Below are 22,995 nucleotides of genomic sequence, written 5' to 3'. Positions count from 1 at the left end.
AATATATGGCTCAGAATATGGAGACTAAAATATCATTTTAAAAAAAAAAAAAAAGCTGTTATTGTGTAAAACTTACATAAATAAATGAAAAGTACACATATTTAGTATCGCTGCATTCGTATCCACCGCTCTATATAAAAATATCACATAACCTAATTCCTCATATGAACACCGTCAAAAATAAAAACTGTGCTAAATAAACAATTTTTGTCACCTTACATCACAAAAAGGGTAATAGCAAGCGATCAAAAAGTCATATGCACTCCAAAATAGTGCCAATCAAACCATCATCTCATCCTTCGAAAAATGAGACCCTACCTAAGATAATCACCCAAAAACTGAAAAAACTATGGCTCTCAGAATATGGAGACACTAAATCATGATATTTTTGTTTGTTTCAAATATGATATTATTGTGTAAAACATAAATAAAAAAGTAAACATATTAGGTATCGCCGCGTTCGTATCGACCGGCTCTATAAAAGTATCACATGACCTAACCCCTCAGATGAACACCGTAAAAAATGTAAAATAAAAACTGTCACCTTACATCGCAAAAAGTGTAATAGCAAGCAATCAAAAAGTCACAATCACCCCAAAATGGTGCCAATAAAACCGTCATCTCATTCCGCAAAAATCATACCCTACACAAGGTAATTGCCCAAAAACAGAAAAAATTATGGATCTCAGACTATGGAAACACTAAGGCCCCTTTCACACGGGTGAGATTTCCACGCGGGTGCAATGCGTGAGTTGAACTCATTGCATCGGCACTGAATCCGGACCCATTCATTTCTATGGGGCTGTGCACATGAGCGGTGATTTTCACGCATCACTTGTGCATAGCGTGAAAATCGCAGTATGCTCCTTTTTGTGTGTTTTTCATGTAACGCAGGCCCCATAGAAATGAATGGGGTTGAGTGAAAATCGCAAGCATCCGCAAGCAAATGCGGATGCGGTGCGATTTTCACGCACGGTTGCTAGGTGACGATCGGGATGATGACCCGATCATAATTATTTTCCCTTATAACATGGTTAAAAGGGAAAATAATAGCATTCTAAATACAGAATGCATAATACAATAGCGCTGGAGGGGTTAAAAAAAAATAAAAATAAAATTTAATTCACCTTAATCCACTTGCTCGTGCAGCCGGCATTTTATTTTATCAATTTTTTTGCTGTGTCTGACGTCACTCCGTGGTGACGTCACTCCGGTCATCACATGGTCCACCACATAATCTTTTACCATGGTGATGGATCATGTGATGGACCATGTGACGACCGGAGTGACGTCACCACAGGTCCTTTTCCTGCACACAGCAAAAAAGAAGACAGAAGAGAAGCCGGGCTGCGCGAACAAGTGGATTAAGGTGAGTTAAATTGTTTTTTATTTATTTTTTACCCCTCCAGCACTATTGTACTATGCATTCTGTATTAAGAAAGCTATTATTTTCCCTTATAACCATGTTATTAAGGAAAATAATACAATCTACCCAGCCACTAACCAAAATCCGAACTTCTGTGAAGAAGTTCGGGTTTGGGTACCAAACATGTTGATTTTTCTCACGCGAGTGCAAAACGCATTACAATGTTTTGCACTTGCGCAGAAAAATTTACGAATTTGACCGCGCAGCCGCAGTGGAAAAGGAGAGAGGAGGAGAGTAAACGGGAGGGCAGAGGCACACGGAGGGTGGGGTTATGAGCCGTTGAGGAGGTGCTGCCTGGGGCTCGGACGATTGAGACGCCGCCCTGGGCACTTGAGAGGGCGCATTTACAGAATCTTAAAAGTTCATTTTTGGCTGAAAGAAAACTCCATTAGATACAACAAAGGTACCGTTTTTAAGTTCTCGCTGGCACATATAACGCTATTTGATCAGTCTTACACTGGTTCAGGCCCTGTGAGATACCCCCCTACATACAGGGGTTTGAATTAGGCATTTGAAATACAGCCATTTGAAATACAGCCATTTTGTGCAAAGATATATTTACTTCAGACCTACACTGGTTCAGGGCGTGTGTGATCCCCGCTATACATACAGGGGTTTGAATTAGGCATTTTAAATGCAGCTATTTGAAATACAGCCATTTTTGTGCAAAGATATATTTTCTTCAGGCCTACGCTGGTTCAGGGCATGTGTGATTGCCCCCTATACATACAGGGGTTTGAATTAGGCATTTGAAATACAGCCATTTTGTGCAAAGATATATTTACTGCAGGCCTACACTGGTTCAGGGCATGTGTGATCCCTGCTATACATACAGGGGTTTGACTTAAGCATCTGAAATACAGCCATTTGAAATACAGCCATTTTGTGCAAAGATATATTTACTTCAGACCTACACTGGTTCAGGGTGTGTGTGATCCCCCCTTATACATACAGGGGTTTGAATTAGGAATTTTAAATGCAGCTATTTGAAATACAGCCATTTTTGTGCAAAGATATATTTTCTTCAGGCCTACGCTGGTTCAGGGCGTGTGTGATTGCCCCCTATACATACAGGGGTTTGAATTAGGCATTTGAAATAAAGCCATTTTGTGCAAAGATATATTTACTGCAGGCCTACACTGGTTCAGGGCGTGTGTGATCCCCCTATACATACAGGGGTTTGAATTAGGCATTTGAAATACAGCCATTTTATGCAAAGATATATTTACTTCAGGCCTACAGAGGTTTAGGCCCTCTGAGATACCACCTCTACATACAGGGGTTTGAATTAGGCATTTGAAATACAGCCATTTTGTGCAAAGAAATCTTTAATTGAGGCCTAGTCTGGTTCAGGCCGTGTGAGATACACCCGTTACATACTGTCGTTCTTTTCTACTATTAATTAAACACCCATTTAGGGCAAGATCCTAAATTCGAAAAATATGAGGAGAGCGTCAAAAAAGGGATGTGGCCCAGGTCGTGGTGCTGCTGGTGGAGCTCCTGTTACAGGGAGAGGACGTGGTCGATCTGTACCTGCTACACACACAATTGAAACCCCTTCCTCAGGTGCGAGTAGGTGACAAAACCTGCAGCGGTATTTGGTCGGGCCTAATGCTGCTCTACGAATGGTGAGGCCTGAACAAGTACAGGTGATAGTAGATTGGGTTGCTGACAGTGGATCCAGTTCTTTCACATTGTCTCCCACCCAGTCTCCTGCCGAAAGACCACAGTTGGCACCTGCAGCCGATGTCCATCAGTCTTTCACTTCACCCCCTTGCAAATCAGCCAAGCAGTCTGAACCCCAAGTCATGCAGCAGTCTCTTCTGCTTTTTGATGACTCTGTTATCAGGGTTTCCCAGAGCCATCCACCTAGCCCTGCCCAGAAGTGGAAGAGATTGAGTGCACCGATGCCCAACTACTTCTTATTTTTCAAGATAAGTCCATGGGAGTTTCATCGCAGCACGTCTCGGATGATGTTGAAACACAGGTGCCAACTGCTGGGGCTTTCAAAAGTGTGCAGACGGACAAGGAAGTCAGGGGTGAAGACTGGGTGGAAGATGATGTGGAGGACGATGAGGTCCTCGACCCCACATGGAATCAAGGTCATGCGAGTGACCGATGTATTTTAGAGGAAGAGGCGGTGGTTGCACAGAGCAACCAGCACAGCAGAAGAGGGAGCAGGGTGTAAAAGCCGAGCGGTCTTCCTCTAGACAGTACGCCTCCTACTGCCCACCGAAGCAAGGGACCGAGCACAGCAAAACCAGCTCCAAGGAGTTCCCTGGTGGGGCAGTTCTTCAGACAATGTGCTGACAACAAGACACAAGTGGTTTGCACGCTGTGTAATCAGAGCCTGAAGCGAGGCATAAACATTCTCAACCTGAGCACAACCTGGATGACCAGGCATTTAAGTGCAAAGCACAAGCTGCAGTGGAGTAGACACCTCAAAAACCAAGAAAGGTCTCTGGCTCCTCCATTTTCCTCTTCTGCTGCAGTCGCGGCCTCTTTATCCACCTCTTGAATGACAGTGCCACTTGGCACCCCGCAAACAGAGGATCTACCAGCAACACCAACACCTGGGTCACCAAGAATCTCCACAATGTCCCACGCAAGAGTGTCCCACGCACACGCCTACACAAACTAACTGACAGGGGTCATCCCCTGCAACTTCTGGGTCTCCAAATTAGTCATATGGCCTGAGCTTGCCCTTTACGCCTTGGAGGTGCTGGCCTGCCCTGCAGCCAGTGTATTGTCTGGAGGATTATATTGAAGAGCCCCACCAGCCACTGCTGGAGCCGCCAACCCATTCACAGGGGACCCTGGATCCCACCCCGCAGCCTCATCCAAGGCGGAGACGCACTGGCCCTCAGGCTTCCTCTGCTCCAGATACAAGGGAACAAATTGATGCCGTGTCATAGAGTTCCTGGCCAAGAGGAGGAGTGAGGGCCCGGAAGAAGCCATGGTGAGGGTGCTGGGTCCGCTACTCAGGGGCCTGCCCACCGCTTGAGCTCGTGCATGTCGGGGATTGCAATGCTCATTGAGCTTTTCTCCTCCCCCTACGAGGAAGATATCCTTGGTGAACTATGCAACGTGAGACGGCGCATAGTAGCATCACGTGCGCAAAATGTCCCCCCTGTACCTGGCCCCTCTTACCAGGTGGCCCCGGAAGCCAGCCGGCCATCTTCGCATTTTTTCACACAGGCTGCCCCCTATGCCACTGCCACAGCAACAGCAGAGGCCTGGCAGTTCTTACCAGCCTGGTCCCTTCACCAGGAATTTGTATGATCTTTAATTTTGTTATTTATTGTGTTTATGTTATATTTGTGTTTTTTATTTATGGGCCAATTTGTGCCCACATACCCTTGTTTAAAAAATAGTGGAGACCTTTGGTTTCCCTCTTTAAAAAATTTGTCAAAAAGAATGTGTCTGGTATTTATTTATACAGCCTACCAAATGTGGTGGCATCTAAAACGGAACAAACTATGGGATGATGCTTTCCAAACAACTCACCCATTTGTGGATGGACAAGTAGCAATACAAATTATTAGATAGGGCAGTGATGGCTAACCTTTGCACTACAACTGGGAAAGATTTTCAACTCCCAGCATGCTCCATTTATTTCTATCGTGTTTTTTAAACTAATCAACAAAGCAAGGGGGACATCTTGTGAGTTGGAGATTTTACCCAGCTGCAGTGCCAAGGTTAGCCATCAATGATCTTGCTCTTTTAACTAGGTGTTGGTACCAACATCTGTTTGGACGTGAGGTAATGTTAAAAAAAAAAAAAGAGGAGAGTAGAATGCACACGGCCAAACCCACCTTTTCTTAAATTTTGGGTTTGGGCCAAATAAAATATTATCCTCTTGTTTGTCCTGCAAAGCTAGTGGCTATGTACAATTTCAACCAACCACACTTACAAATGTTTCTTTTGGGTATCCAAAAAGCAGATCATGTATGAGGACGACATGTAGAATGTGACAGTGTAAATTTAAAATTTTCAACTAGTTTTCCAATATACATCTCTCATATTTCTAAAGACACTTCAAAGAGACACAAACAATACTTGTAGTAGTAAAACAAGTTTATTTTACATGTTGACGGCCACTTTAATCAAATCATTTTTAGAGGTATTAGAAGGTTTTGGGAAACATATAGCAAATCCATTTATGCGGTTTCTAAAATAGGAAAAACAAAGATCTTGTTTGGGGATCAAAAGATTGATTTGCTTTTAGTTCCCAAAAACCTCAGCCCGCTAGCCCACGTCAAGTGTCCTCATTGTCTTGCGAGTCCCTACACTCAACTATGTCTAAAATTACATAAGCTATCTGGAAAACAAAAAAAAAAACTAACGAGAACAGAAGAAATCAAACACTGCCACGAATTGCGTCCCTCTGCCATGGCAATGACCCCTCTGGGCTTAGAAAGTAGTCTGCATAGAGTTCTCGAACTGCAAGGCCTGCAGTCCCAGGTCGTCTATGCAGGGTCTGTTCCAAGCCCAAACCTGCTGACGCGGGCAAATCTTCCATGTCAACAGAAGAGGAAGCCTCTTGAATCCTGGTGAAGTTGTGTAGAACAACACAAGCTTGAATCACCAGGGTAGCATTCACCGGATCCATCTGTATGGATGACAAAAACACCCTCCATTTGCTAGAGAGTATTACGAAAGCGCACTCAACATACCGATGGGCACGAGTCAACCGGTAGTTGAAAATACGCCTCGTGACATCCAAACCACGCTTTGGAAACGGCTGCAGAACATGGTGAGTTAAGGCAAACCCTTCATCCGCCACAATGACAAATGGAGCCGGCGGACCAGCAGATCCGGGCAGTCTTCTGGACTCGGGCAGGGCAAGCTGGTTGGCACGAAGCCGCTCACCCATTCTAGAAGAACTAAAGATGCGTGCATCAGCAGTGCTTCCATAGGCCCCGATATCAACCATTATAAACTGGTAGTTACTGTCAGCAACAGCCATCAGCACTACCGAAAAAATATTGCTTATAATTGAAGAATCGAGACCCTGAGTGAGGAGGCTTCTTCACACGGATGTGCTTGCCATCCATTGCCCCGATGCAGTTTGGAAACTGCGCAGAAATTTGGAAGCCCTCAGCGATCCGAAGCCAATTGTCCACCTTGGGCTGCGGCATCACCGTCTCTCGGAGTTGCTGCCAGATGACCTGGCAAGTGTGTCGGACAATCCGAGATATCGTCGAGGTTCCTCAAAGAAACTCAAAATGCAGCGATGCAAATGAGTTCCCCGTTGCAAGGAATCTGTGGAAAAATGTAATGAAAAAAAATCTAACAGCGGAAAAACAAAGGGAACATCAGATACATCAATGACATATAATGTTGGACCCCAGATAAGATATAAAAGACCCGAAGTCCATTGTGGCCAAAACCCCCCAAAAAAGGCAAACACTAGGGGCTACGAGCTAAGCGCTATCAGCTATTGGGGTGTGGGCAGTACGACCAGAAGTTTCAACTTCTAGACCCTTTGTAATGTAGCACGTTATTGGCAAAGTAACACTTATTATGTGAACATTACGCATGATGAGGACGAAAGATGCAAATCCCAGGGTTTTGCAACAACCTCAAACACACAAAATAGGGTACAGACTGGCATATAGGCTTCAAGCAGGGTGGTGCACGCAGCTAGGGATCCTGACTGAGGGTCCAAAAGCTTAAAGACACTACAATATAATCTGATGCAGTACCCAATAAAGTTTTATTTATTACAGGAGATTTAGTCACTCACACGGCCAGGATACAGGCTGCTGTAACCTGGCTGCCTGACTGACTATCCAAAACATTTTTTCTCAAATTATTCTTGCGAGTGCTGTGAAGTATTGTAGTGTCTTGAGGACGTTTGGGGAACCAAAGTTCAAAAATTGCACATACGCTTAGACAACCTTCAATATTTGGGTGTTATGTGACAGGGATTAACGGTAGGCACAACCAAAAATTTACAATAAAATTACACAAAACATTATGGGAAAAGAAAGGTTACTTCACCAAACAGAAGCACATGTCTAACAGCAGCCATTTTAAAACACATGTTCCTCCTGACAGAGGCATGGCACATTACTGGTGAAGCTTGATCAATTAAATATTGCTTACCTCAACGTGACGATGAGCCTTTCCTCAGGAGTAATGCTGTGCCTCATATTGGTGTCCATGAAGGTAAGGACAGTATGTAGAGACGACAGCAAGCGATCAAATGTATTGACTGACATCCTGCAGAAGGAGAAAAACTTCTCAGGATGCAGCCGCAGATCTTGGTATAGGGTATGGAAGTGTCCTTTCCGGTAACGTTGGGAAACAATCGGATGGACCCAAAATCTACGCCTTCTACTAGGTTCCTCAGGCACCGCAGGAGTGCGCGGTCCCCATCGCCGAGAAGCAAGCCAATGCATTAAGACCTCATCCTCAGATGCATCATCCATGGTGAAATTGCTAAGAAAAGCAACCAAAATCACCTCTGTACTCTGTGCAGACTACAGAAAATGGCCACCAAACAAAACTCAGGTGCAATTCATTTATACCAGTATCCTGGGTGGAGTTATTAAAATTTCAATTTTTTTACCAATCCTTCTTTAAAGACGGTCTGCAAAAAAAAAACTGAAAAACACGGACACGCGGAAACACAACTGTAACGGACCGTTTCCGCAGACAAGGGGTTAAAATCCGTTTAGGCGATATGCCCCTTTCTGAGAGACAGACACAGCTACTGCAGAACACCAACCTCCCGAACTGGATACAAAATAGCACTCCAAACTGGAACCTCGCGAATAGCTGCCGGCAGACGAACAGGAAAAGCGTACAGTCAGCTTACACTCCTGGCAATCAGTCTCTAATAGCATATAGGGAATCCCCCCAATAACGAGACAAGGCTCCGTCTTGAGGGTCAGCAGTGGTCTGACTGTACTTCAAGTACAGCCTCTTTTATTCATAAGAAACATACATAGTACTGCCCACAGGGTTTTGAAATACAACCAATCAGTAATTTACAACACATACAATGTAAATACAGCAACCAATCGTTCACGCCCCCAGAGGACCAGAAGGGAGACTGCGACACAGGACAGATACAACATATCCCCACAATGAATAGCAGATATTGGAGACCAGCGGCTCAACCTATAGACCGGATGGAAATGGGTGCTCACCTCTCGGTCCACCCAGACCGTATAGTAGACAAAAATAGAATAAAAAAGTAGAGGGGCACTCCTTAAATGGGAACAGAAAACGTCAGTCAGAATAAAATGTTATCTAAATAGATATTTAATATGAATCACACGCATCACATATAATAATTATAAAAAACCACATCAATTAATTCAATAAAGAATAAAATAAAATATAAAATGAACAGTGGGGTCCTAATTATAACACAAGAGTTCAGGGGTTCATGGGACACTGCCCACAGTAGAAATCAGTCTCAGTGAATCCACATACACCTAGTAGCAGTATGAGAGGTGTGTGGTTAGATTGATTTAATTGAAGCAGATTTGCCACACAATGTCCAGCTTCAGGCCTCCAGAGCAGGAAAATCGATGATAAAATCAAGTCCTGGAGAAAATGGCAGTAAGCGCTTCTTACCGTGAGCCTGCAGTAGTCTCGCTGTGATCGAGAGGAATGTCAGCCTAGCACAGCTGAACGTGGCGTCCCACAATGCATCATGGTTTCCTCCTCTCTGCCTGGGAGACAACCGAGGGCAATCCAATTATCTCTCAGGACAAAGGGAGGTCACCAATACACATGTGGAGACAACAGGACAGACATCACCATTTAAACACAGAATGGGACAATGGGACAATAGAAACACACCCACACAAAATCCTCCCCTCTGCCGATGATGACTATTGAACACAAGGGCGAATATAATCATCAAAGGCAGAGAAATACAGTTTTATAAAACATATCACAGGAACCCCAAAACATGCAATAACCCCATAACCAATATATCCTCGGAACCGGGGGATCTGGGTGAACCACATGTCCAAAATTCACCCACATCCGTTCAGTAGTTTGGAAGATACAGTTACACTGAAAATATACAAGTTATACCAAAAATAGTCACTAATAAATGTGTCCCCTGTTTGGTAGTTTCAAACTACTGAATGATGTCTCTGTGCACCAAATACAGGCAAGATAGCACCGTGTTGAAAAGTCAGAACAGTGTCTGTGAGTTAAAATGGCCGCTATCTATTGTTCTCACCATGTGCTTCATCCAAGCAAGTAAGGCAAATGATGCAATCCAGGGACAGAGGGCTCAGTCCCAAGTGCCTTAAGACCCAATAACTTAAGGGACCATAATCCCAGGGCAGGAGGCTGGTAAACAGCCCCCTCCAAAACACCGTGGCGAGGTTGGTTTCGCCACAACAACGGAAACACAACGGAAGGAAAAACGGACACGGATAACGGAACAACGGAACCCCCTTTTGCGGATCGAGAAAAAATACTGTCGTGTGCATGAGGCCTAAGGCTGTATTAGTAGGGCCAATTGTTGGGCAGTTTATCATTAATCAGCTTTCGCAGGAACGGTGGCAGTGTAATACTGCTGCTGATTACAGGATCGATGAGCAAACGCTTGTTCATCGGGCAATCAGAATCTTTCAGCAAGCTTAAAAATAATTGTTTACCGGCAGCAGATTATGCTGTGTGATCACGATCTGCTGCCGGCAAACAAGTAGTCAGTATGGGGAAGAGCAATGGCATTAGCGTTCGCTCCTCCCCATACTGTGGAGGAGATCATGCTCTCATCTGCACAGGGTTAAAAATAAAAAATTACTGGTAACATAGTTAACATAGGTTTTAATGCAAGATTAAGATCAAAATTGCCTTTTCAATGAGGGCAAAAAAACATTATTCTCTAGCAGCACAATCATTCTTGTCTTGGTAGTTTTCTACAAAACAATATATGTAGAAATTGTTTCAAACTGTTTTTTTTCTGCTCTTTATCCCCCCAACCCCCATCCAAACAATGATAATAGAAAAAATGATAAATCTAGCACTCTGCAATAATGTGCTGTTTGTAATTTCATTCATGTTAAATTAATGTAAGTGTTTACCGTCATTGTATATTTTTGTCTTGTAAAAATCCAACTGTAAACTATCTATAGATTTGTAACTATGTAGATTTAAAAAAATCTCAGTGGTTGATACCTTTGAATGACTAACTAAAATGATGATGACAAAATTGCAAGCTTTCGAGGCTACTTGGGCCTCTTCGTCAGGCATCCCTTAAGACAGTATCTGAAGAGTCACATATTTTTACACCAAAGTACATAGGAATCATGAGCGGCAGGGGCAATATTCGAATTTGCGATATTTTGCTAATATTTTCTAGAATATTCATCATATATTCGAGAATTTGAGATTATATTCTTGATTGCGAAAATCGGCAATGTAATATTCACGTAATGCGTGCAAAATACAGGCGTGGGTCACTTATGCTACATTTTTCAAGCTGGTATAAGTTTCCTGACACTGGAGAAAATGGTTGGCACGGCAGAACATTAGAAAAGCTTTATATGCAGATAGAGTCAAGTGCTCCAATATATTTGCGCTTGCAAATTTAGTGAGGTGCAGGCAACTTTTCTATTGGTTGCTAGGGATGTTGATAAGCTGTGACGAAGCCTTCTCATTGGCTAGAAGAAGGGTGTGATGATCACCTGATGTGTACTGTGTTAAAAATCAAACCCCCCCCAAAAAATATTTAATTTTACGAATATATAGTGCTATATTCTAAATATTTGTGAATTATATTGATCTGCTTTATATCACTTATCTCATCTACCTCACTATTCTTATGTACTTTGGTTTATAAATATGTGAATCTTCAGACACTTAGGAGACGCCTAAGAGGCCCAAATAGAGGAATTGAGGCATCTAAATCTTTTTTCATCTTATATGTACTGGCTACAAATATATATATATATATATATATATATATATATATATATTTTACTTTTACAGATTAAGGCCTCATGCACAGGACAGTTGTGTGTTTTGCAGTCCGCAAATTGCAGATCTGCAAAACTCGGATGCCATGTGTTCTGCCATTTGCGTAAAGGCACGCACAGCCATTGATATAACTGCCTATTCTTGTCCGCAAAACAGACAAGAATAGGACAGGTTATATTTTTTTGTGGACCACGGAACGGAGCAACGGATGCAGACAGCACACGGAGTGCTGTCCACATCTTTTGCGGCCCCATTGAAGTGAATGGGTCCGCACCCGAGCTGCAAAAACTGCGGCTCGGATGCGGACCAAAAAAACGGTCGTGTGCATGAGGCCGTAGGCTACATGCACATGAACGTATTTTGTTTCCGTGTCCGTTCCATTTTTTTGTGTGGATAGGATGCAGACCCATTAATTTCAATGGGTCCGCAAAAAATGCAGATAGCACACCGTGTGCTGTCTGCATCAGTATGTCTGTTCTGTAGCCCCGCAAAAAAATAGAACATGTCCTATTCTTGTCCGTTTTGCAGACAAGGATAGGCATTGTTAAAATGCATCCGCAAAAAAAAAACCAGATGACATGCGGATGTCATCCGTTTTTTTTTTTACGGATCCTCAATTTGCGGACCGCAAACACATATGGTCGTGTGCATGTAGCCTTAGTGTTATTTTTAAACTAAAAGATAAAAAGGGCACATCTATCAGTACCACAAGCCATAAAATGGTGTAAATCCAATGCAAGAATTGGTGTTGTTTAATCTGATGGCGTTTTCTAGATTTTTTTTTCTTGTAGTTAGAAAGTAAGCAATAATAATAGCACAGCCCACCAAGGTTACACTACAATTGATTATATTGAGAAGCACTGTCACACAAAGCATTCAATGATGTTTTTCTTGGTGTTCTGCTTTGCTTCTTTTAATGGGTGTAAAAATGATGTGGCTTGATGATTTCTGTTCATCGGTAGTCTTATGCAAATGTCTACATAGAGTGTTTCAACATATGCTATTGTATGTGTAGCCTTGCACATACTGACTCCTCTATGGTATCACCACAATAGACAATATATTTGTGCCTGCTTTACCCCATACTATTGTTTAAAAACAAGGTCATGCAAGAAAGATGCACGTACAATCTAACAAATTATAGGACCATTTCAGTCAAGAAGGAAAAATAACATACCACACAGTGCTTACTATATCTGTGTTTGTAACCTTTGCATTGCAGTGACTTTGTGTTTTCTGCTCTTTGTCATTACTGCATACACTACTCACAAAAAGTGCAAAATGTATGGAAAACGAAAAAAGTTCACGCTACAGTGATATCATATCATGAAAGCAGGGCATTTAAGTAGAAGCATGCAATGGTGATTTCCTTATCTCAATTTATTGTATTAAAAGGCAACAGTGGTGGGTATAACCCCACAAAATATGTAAATTCCCCAATAACTTGGCTTGGAGCATCAAATACAGCTTGACAACAATGTCTCATGATGTTCACAAGATTACTTATTGTCTGCTGAGGCATGGCATCCCATTCTTTTTGAAGAGCGGCCCTCAGGTCATTGAGGTTCTGGGGTACAGAGTTATGAGCTTCTACACAGAGACTCAGCTGATCCCATAGGTTTTCAATCGGATTCAAGTCTGGAGAAAATGGAGACCACTCCATTTGAGGTACCCCAGTCTCCAGCAGCCATTCCCTAATCATACAACCTCAATGAGCTGGCACATTGTCATACATGAAGATTAAATTAGACCTGTGTTGTTCATGCAGAGGCACAATTACTAGATTAATGATGTTATTTAAAGGGAACCTGTCATGTGGATATTTGATTATAATCTAACTTATTATATACAATAATTAACTACTAAAAAGTGCCTTAGATGTATTCACTTACTGGTGTGACAGATGGTTACCTCATAATATACACACAAAGATGCTGCATGCTAATGAGCTGATTCGAGTCCGGCGTGATGTCATTGAGTCCAGTGTATATTTAATTCAGAGCTATAGCCACTCCCCTGCCCACCTGCTGCTGATTCATATGGAAAATAACTGTCATTCAGCAGCAGGTAGGCGGGGACAGTCAGGAGCTCATGAATATTCATGACTGATCATTAACAGCTGGAGCTTTTCAATGCAAGATGTTGGCAGATTGACTGGGTCAATTAAAGAAAATGACCCAGCATTTTATTAAGAGAATCAGTCACTTATTTATGTTGCCCTTAGTTAGGACACCATAAAACTGGTGACAGGTTCCCTTTAAGTAGTATGGGCTTGCCGCTGTACCAGTCACAAAGTGTAGGGCAGTTCTGTAGACACACCTACCCACACTGTAACACCACCACCACCAAAGGCTCGTCTGTTGACAACAGTGACTAATGTATAGCGCACTGCTTGACATCTCCAACATTGTTTGTGGCCATCATTTCTGCTCAGTGTAAATCAACTGTCATCAGTGAGCCACCCTGAGGCCCACTGGTTCCTCGTCCAGCATAGATGCTCCCTGGTCCAAGATGATGACACCTTCACCTGGAGGTGTGGTCAGGTACCCTTGCAGGTCGACTAGCACGCAGACCACACTGATGTAGTTTAAATGGTCTGACATGACACATGGGTGCCTCTCACTCTCATTAAATGTGCCTGGAGTTGTATGGAATTCATCATTCGGTTCCGCAGGGCATTGTTTACAATGAAGCAGTCATCAGTGTAGGATGTGGCCAATGGACAACCACTTCTGTGCCTTTCTGTGACTCTTCTCTTTCTGTATCTCTCTTGCAACCTGCTGATGACACTCTGTGACACTCTAAACTCAGTGACCACTTCCGTCTGACAACATTCCGTCTGACAACATCCTGCTTGAAGCCTCACAATGGTGAGGTACTGTTGATCAATTGCTAGATGCCGTCTTGGTCTCATGATGTTAAAATCTGAATAGCATGATGAGTTTGACTATTTAAAAAACTGTTTTAATTGAACCAGGAAATCTATTGGGCGATTCATGGATCAAACACTTTGTCAGGTTCCAGCGTGTGTGACCCACTGTGCCAAGTGTCCTACCTCCTCTAAGGGCATTGTCTAAGTGAACACCTTGATTTTCACAGTACCCCTGATGGTGGGAATAGACTTTCCCAAGGGGAAAACCAGTTGCTACCTCTTGAGGAAGATTGTCACACAAGGCAGCTGGTCCAGGCAGACCCAGAGGTACCAGAGCAAGGTACCAGAGGTACAGACAAAAGGCCGAGTCGTATCCAGGAGAAAAAGTGCAGGACCGAAGGATGAGACAGAGGCGGAGTCAAACAAGAAATAGGTCAGGGCAGGTGGCACAGGTTCAGTTTAGACAACCCAGAATGGCAACAGGAGAGTCAAGGCAAGCAGGTAGGGATCAAATAGGGAGTCCAGAAACACAAGCACAAGTCATGTACACAGGAACACAAGCAGAGATAACAGCAACCTAGCAGAACACAAGGACCTTGATGCTGAGGCATCTGGGAAGGGGCATGAGCCACTTATATGCATGCATGAGGGCTAGGATTGGTCAGCAAGGTCACATGATCTAACCCATAAAGCACAGGAAGTGATGTGCGCCAGCCCTTAAGAAAGTGCTAAAGGGAACAAGCAGCAAGCATGCTGTGGCCAGGGCTTAATGAAAACTGTGGAGCAGATCCCAGAACAGTACCTACATGGACAGAGTCCAGGACAGCAGCGGTGAATGGGGAAGCACTGGTAGCCGATCACCGCTGAACACGGTGCCTAGGATGGCGGTGGTAAGCAGGAGAACAGCGACGCACAGCAGCCGCTGTTGCACACTTGTTATGAATTTTGCCATTAAGATCCTTGTTAGAGAACAGCAAGTTGTGCAAAAAGTTCTGAAATCACAAATTTTTAACGCAAATATTGGCAGAATATTCGAGAATTTGCAAAGATCTAGAATATAGTGCTATATTTTCGTAATCGCGGATATTCTACATTTTTTCCATCAGTACCCTCACTGCTTCTTGCTTGTTGGCCAATGAGAAGGCTGCAATATATTTGTCTGAGCTTAGCAACATCCCTTGCAACCAATAGGAAAGTTGCCTACCCCTTACTATATAGGAAACTCCCCAGCATCCATTTTCTGCAGTTTTTTTGCAGTTTTGAGAGAGAGAGCAGTGTCATTGGCGTGCTCTGTGCTTTGCTGAGTCATTTGGATCCTTATTCAATTACATTAGATATATATAATAAAGATAGTTATTTGGAGATAGTCAGTGTAGGTTAGATAGTGATATAGTATAGCTGATACTGGTTCTAGCGCAGTATTTTAGGTAGAGTGATAGGAATTACTGTGCTGTGATAGGGATTAGTGTCTTTGTATTTTGTCTTTGAAAAAAAAAGTAATTTTCTGTCTGTTTTTCTGTGCTGTGATAGGTATTACTGTGCTGTGATAGGGATTAGTGTGCTGTGATAGGGATTACTGTGCTGTGATAGGGATTACTGTGCTGTGATAGGAATTAGTGTGCTGTGATAGGGATTAGTATTTTTGTCTCTCGTCTTTGGAAAAAAATGTAATTTGTATGTTTTTCTGAATCCCTATTTTATTTTATTTTTGCCCAATTGTCCCAAACCCAATAAAGTCATCCCAAAGTCCTTCTTTATTTTCTTTGTACAGTTTTTTTGGCTGTAAATAAAAAAAATATTCTGATCCTGGGTGTGCCGGCAGCCGTGGTCGGGGTAGGGGAGTTGGTTCCAGTGCTGGACTGCTGCCTATAAAGCTATTGTTCTGCAATGCATGCGAAATGTAATGAAAAACAGTGCTGTAATGTAAAATTACTTACAGTGATCAGGAGTTCTTCCTCACAGTCACGAAAGTTTTTGCCAACCATTTTTCTCCAGTCTGAGGAAACTTCTAGCAGCTTGAAAAATGTAGCAAAAGTGAACAATGCCTATATTGCACACGCAATACACGCATATTATATTGCCAATTTTTGCAATCAAGGAAATAATGACTGGAGATCACGACATTCTATTTATGGTGAATTAGGCCCAAAATTTTTTAAATACCGCAAAAAAATATTGTCTATGCTGCTCATCACTATTCAAAAGTTTAGAGAAGGAAACATTTAAAAGGTTAGAGTGCATTTTAGGTTAATCCTGAAATCTCATCAACAAGCCAAATATCCCTAACGTTTTGCGAGTAATGTATTTTCTATATGCTCCATTTTGTGGCTTCTATCTTCATGATACAGATTTTCCATTCAAAAATAGATAATTTCCCTACGCAGACCATTTGACAAGTCTACCCAACTAAGCTCTGTATAGTAAGGTTCAGATGTAAGTGTGCTGCGCAGGTATTTTATAATGTTTTTTTTTTTTTTGCATGCCTTCTGTTTTTATATAGGTAAGTATGGACCTGATATAAAATGTCACTTTCTCTGTAGAGTACAGTAGTTTGCAGAATATACATTGATAAAAAAAAAAAAAAAACTTGTAGAAAAGCTATTAAAGAGGTGCACATATTGTCACTTGCTTATTTTCAAGCAGGGCAAAAACAACGGATGTCTATGGAACAAGAGCACCAAAAATTTAGGTAAAAGATGCCATACCCAAAGAATGCTGCAACATTGACAAAAAAAGTAATCTCAATTGTAAAAAAAAAAAAAAAAAAAACACAATTAAAAAAGCATGTTTGTACTACGACTAAAGTTTACAATGTGTTTTAAAGAAGACTAAAACAATGGCAGCAAAAGACACAAAAAAAGGAAAATGTATGAAAAAAACTACTTAAAGGAAATTTGTGGCCCAAATTTTTCTCTACTATTTAAAATCATATAGTAGCACATATCCATTTCGTCTAATCTCTTTATTTCCTTATTGAAGATTTTTTTATTTTATTTCCTGAACATTATTTTGGGGCTGCCCTCTTGCCTGAGATGTTTTAACAGCATTTAAACAGCATAAAACAAATCATTATGGCAGCCCCATGAGCCATAGACACAATGGACGAGAGGGGGCCCTATTGACTTACAAGGAAAAGTGTTCTAGGCATGTTCTATGACCAGTGCAGAAGTCATTGTACAAGGAAAGAATAGATAAGATTTAACAATCACCTATTGTGAATTGTAGATCCTGTTGTATCTGTACACAGAGAAGATATAATTACAGACAGGATTAGAATGAGTTAACATTTGTACAAACCAAGAAGTGGTGCCAATTATTAGACATAGTGGTAAGTGCAAAAACTGCAGGAATTTTGGTTTTAGTTTAAATATAAAAAAGACATGAAAAATGTAATATAACATAATAAAAAACTATAAAAAAATGTGTTAAACATAAAAAGTGATGTAAACAGCAGGTCCTTTTCTCATGACACATCCCTTTAAATTCTTCTAAGTGGGAGAAAAATAAGATATTTCTTGATCTAATTTTTTAACAATTCTCCTTAACACTGTGGTTCTACGATGTAGACAATTGTAGATAATTATATAAACATGTTCCTATAAAAGCAGTAATCGAGCCTCTGGACTCAAAGCTTGCAAGTCTACCTTCAAACCTCATCTACAGTATCATATAATGTAGAGAGAATCTAAGTCGCACCTCCTCATTCCTATACTTATGACTACTGTACGTAATTTGCAGCATTTCTATTGATAAAACGAGGCTATACAGCACAAGTATCAAACATTTGCTGTGCACTAAAAGAGGCATTAGCATACAGTTTGATCAAAGAGCATAGGCCCACTTACCGCGACAAGGTTGCCTCTTGTTAAGTGGGAACCTACTCTAACAATGGCGCAGTGCCGTGCGGCGACCGCCGCGCCTCCACACCGCACCAGCAGGCGAAAGGGATCCAGCAGCCACACAGCCACCCCACTATACGGCGGAGCTACCTGGGCCTCGGATCCCACAACACTACCAGCACGGCACAGAAGCAGCGACGGCCTCTTTTAGTGCACAGCAAATGTTTGATACCAGCGCTGAATAGCCCTGTTTTATCATAGAAATGCTGCAAATTTTGTACAGTAGTCATAAGTATAGGAATGAGGAGGTGCGATTTAGATTCATTCTACCAAGTATAAATATACTCATCTACAGTATCCATTCGCCGACTGCCAGCTATGACCTGATCTGATCTCAAGAAAGGCTAAAGAAATGGAAAACTCAAAAAAGAAAACGCAAATGGAAACAGTTATTACAGAGTAGATGTGGATCTGCTGTGTCACTTGAACTGATTTGGCTTGAGGCTACTCCTAAGGGAATTATCTAAGTGGACCCTCCTGGTATTCACCCTTAAACTCTTGTACAAGGATATGGACTTCCCTGCAAGTTAATCACCTTGTCGCTAAGTCTTGGAGCTCACAGGGGTCAAGAGATAAGGAGGCAGAGCACATAGGAATCAAGACCATGGTTGGGGACATGCCAAAATTAGGGCAGGAAGAGTTCTTGCGATCCGATAAACAGTCCAAGGTCAGGGCAGCAACTCAGCATCAGGATGGTTATCAGGCAGAAATCGAGTCCGGCAGTGAAGGGTTAAATCGAGAAAACAGCAGAAGTCGATGCACAGGCAGAGAAATGTAGAACAGCAAATTTGTGTAGGATACTACAGGACTAGAACATATTGCTCAGGCAACTTTCCACAGGGGAAGTTGCTTTAAGTATCCTAGAGTGGCCAGCCATTGACTTGTGTATATTGGGTTGAGCATGTTCACCCTTTAAGAGCTAGAGGGAGCACATTCCCTACAGTATGTACAGAAAGAGAGGCCTAGCCAGCAAGAAGCAAGCTGCAGCCTATGTGGAGGGACAAAGATGCTCAAACCTTCAGGCCTGCTAGGACAAAGGGACAGAGCCCAGAGCGACATAATACCACAATAGAACAAAACATCAAGCAAGCAAGGATCCTAAATAACACAACCTTCTACAATTGGTGCAAGTATGGGCCAGTTTCAATAAACCCTTTCAGAAGGAGTGGGCTGGAGATAATGGAACAACAGCACCTATGACCAATAAAAGAGAGGTAAAGGCATCAAGACAGCCTGCTGATTTGCTTGGCAAAAAGTTTTTCATTTTTACCTGAAATTACTTTCTACAGGATATTTCAATGAGCACAATAACCCACTGTCTTACTGTTATTAGTGATTTTAATAGGCACCTTAATTCAGTGGCGGATCCAGGGGGGGCAAGGGGGCAATTGCCCCCACGAGCTGGCGGCGGCGGGGCACAGGGAGATGAGCGCTTCCATCTCCCTGTGCCCCGCCGCCGCCAGCTCGTGGGGCAGCCCCCCATGTGCCAATCATCTGTATCGCCGTCCTCAGGATGATGGCAGTTGTTGATGGCAGTTATTGATGGCATATGTGGGGGCTGTTATTACTGGCACGGGGGGACTGTTATTACTGGCACATAGGGGGGCTGTTATTAATATTGGCATATGGGGGGGCTGTTATTACTGGCACATGGGGGCTGTTATTACTGGCACATGGGAGGGCTGTTATTACTGGCACATGGGAGGGCTGTTATTACTGGCACATGGGAGGGCTGTTATTACTGGCACATGGGGGGCTATTACTGGCACATGGGGGGCTATTACTGGCACATGGGAGGGCTGTTATGACTGGCACATGGGGGGCTGTTATTACTGGCACATGATTGGGGGGTTGCTCTTGTTACTGGCACATTATTGGGGGCACTATAGTGGCATCTACTGAGGCTACAAAGAAGGGGTATTTTATATGGGGTGCTCTGTACAGTACAATTTTATACTGGGACACATTATGGTGGGTACTGTGGGGAAGGGGGGAGAGGAGTACTATGGGGTCATCTACAGGGTGCACTAAGAAGGAGTATTTTATACTTGCAAATTATGGGGGACACTAAGGGCATCTACTGTAGCATTTTATACTGGTACATTATGGGGGGCACTAGGAGGAAGGAAGGTGTGGAGCACTATGGGGGAATTTATTGGGGGCACTATATAGGGGTATTTTATACTGGCACATTATGGGGGCACTATGGGGACATTAGCTCACCTGGGGGCATTACAAGGGGGTATTTTTTGCACTGTCACATTATAAGGAAAATTATTTCTACTGGGGGGACATTATGGTGGGCTTTATTACTCCCTAATGGTATGACCCCCTAGTAGCAGCACCAGCCTCTCCCTGATCTGCTATCCCTCTGCCCCTTCTCTAAATCCTTATTATGAAATCTTTATCATTAGGATAAAACACATCAGCTCCACAGAGCCCCCCAGCCAAAGTATTGAAGTGGTCTCCGAGATCTCCAAGGGCCAAGCCAGGTAATTGTAAGTTTTCATGTGAAATATGTTTGTTATACACATATAGCATACACTGTGCCACACAATATACAGTATACCTCTACACTCTGCCACACAATATACAGTATACCTCTACACTCTGCCACACAATATACAGTATACCTCTACACTGTGCCACACAATATACAGTATACCTCTACACTGTGTAGTCTGTTCTATAAGCCCCATTGTTTTGTGGCGGCGGACAGAAAATAATCTGGAAGTGTCCCTCCTAAGACCAGGCTCTGGATCCGCCACTGCCTTAATTTGCCTGTTGCTTGATTCTTTGCTAATAATATTATAGTCCACAGAACTGATTAAATTGGAAAATCAACATTTTGCCTGATCCAGCTCTATTTTTCTTAAGAAAAAAAGTGGTGTCTTCAGCTTAAAGCTCTATGGATGTTTGAAAAATGACTTCTGACTCCTACAAGAAAAACATAGATCAGATACCTCTTTAACTCATGCTCAGTGTCACAGACAAAGTGTGATCTTGTGAGCATCAATTTCACTACAAATATGCTAAAATAAATTAACCGAGGCATGTAAGAGCTTAGTGAAAAACAGCATTAAACCAATGTCAAGAATAGAATGACTTCTAATAAGGCTGAGCTGGAACCATTTAAAGAAACACACATCTAATTTCCTATTTTACTTCATGTGACACATACGATTCCCTTCTCTGACATTGATGCTTTTGTGAACTTTGCAATCAATGCCTCAATCACTCATCTGCATTCTTAACTGTGATTAGAAACATATGTCCCATAATTAGGCTACTGAGGGTTTGCTAATTTGCACCCAGCTCCCTCTGGCACATCCCAGTTAATGTCAAAGTCACTTTGACAAAAGCATAAAGCAGAGCAAGCAGAATGAAAGCGTTAAAGAATCAAAGGGGGCTGTGAATTAACCTATAAACTGCCAAATCATCAGTATCATTTTCAAAGCCATGTTAATGGAATAGAAAACAGGAATGAAATAAAAACAATACTGAACGGTATTAAAAGTGTTTAAAGTTCCCAGATAAACACACTTTTTAGTAGCAAAAAATTATAGTAGCAAAAAATGCATATGGATGGACACACATAATATAGCAAAAATCCATCCTCACCTTACCTACTTCCTTTACTATTAGCATTTGTTGAGCCTACTGAATCCCAGTTCGACTTTCTTGAGCTCATGAGGGAGCACTATGATTTTAATAATCTCATAGTACAGGGTGGGCCATTTATATGGATACACCTTAATAAAATTGGAATGGTTGGTGATATTAACTTCCTGTTTGTGGCACATTAGTATATGTGAGGGGGGAAACTTTTCAAGATGGGTGGTGACCATGCCAGCCATTTTGAAGTCGGCCATTTTGAATCCAACTTTAGTTTTTTCTATAGGAAGAGGGTCATGTGACACATCAAACTTATTGGGAATTTCACAAGAAAAACAATGGTGTGCTTGGGTTTAACGTAACTTTATTCTTTCATGAGTTATTTACAAGTTTCTGACCACTTATAAAATGTGTTCAATGTGCTGCCCATTGTGTTGGATTGTCAATGCAACCCTCTTCTCCCACTCTTCACACACTTATAGCAACACCGCAGGAGAAATGCTAGCACAGGCTTCCAGTATCCGTAGTTTCAGGTGCTGCACATCTCGCATATTCACAGCTTATGCACACTCTTCTGTGACCTCTGCCTGTGCCAGAAACATTTAGGCCTCTGTCACTCCCCTGTGCAGGGCTTGGCACTTCTCTGTCTGACATACTGATAGATCAAATAAATAAATAACAGGAAATTAAAACTCCCCAAAAAAGTATGTAATTTTCTCACTTCCAAGCACAACGACTAATAAGCCCTTTTTTGCCCACTAATACACACAAAAAAGTGCTTTAGAACATATAACTGCACCACTGAATGGCAAATAGGCCCTTATTTTTTTCCACTTATACACACCACAAAAGGCTTTAGAACATAAAACTGCACCGCTGAACGGCAAATATATATCTATTTTGCCACTGATACACGACAAAAAGTGCTGTAATTTTAAAGCCAAAGAAGGCTTTAGAACATATAACTGCACCGCACAATGGCAAATAAGACAAATAAGAAATATTTCTTTGCAATAAACTCTGTTAATGGCTGTAACATCCCAATAACAAGAACGGTTTGCTGGAATTACAGAGCTGTATAATGGCAATTTGGGTGCCCAGTCAGTGCAGCAAGGTGTACTAGGATTGTTCTTATTACCCAGGCTGTAACCTCCCCTACTGAACCCTGCTCAACATAAATGCTGTGGAATGATTCCTCCCTATCCTTTCTCTACACCATGAAT

The sequence above is a fragment of the Bufo gargarizans genome, chromosome 3 (genome assembly GCF_014858855.1).
Source record: "Bufo gargarizans isolate SCDJY-AF-19 chromosome 3, ASM1485885v1, whole genome shotgun sequence".
NCBI classification, from domain to species: domain Eukaryota; kingdom Metazoa; phylum Chordata; class Amphibia; order Anura; family Bufonidae; genus Bufo; species Bufo gargarizans.
The sequence above is the reverse complement of the archived record's forward strand: the minus strand, read 5'-3'. Positions refer to the sequence as shown.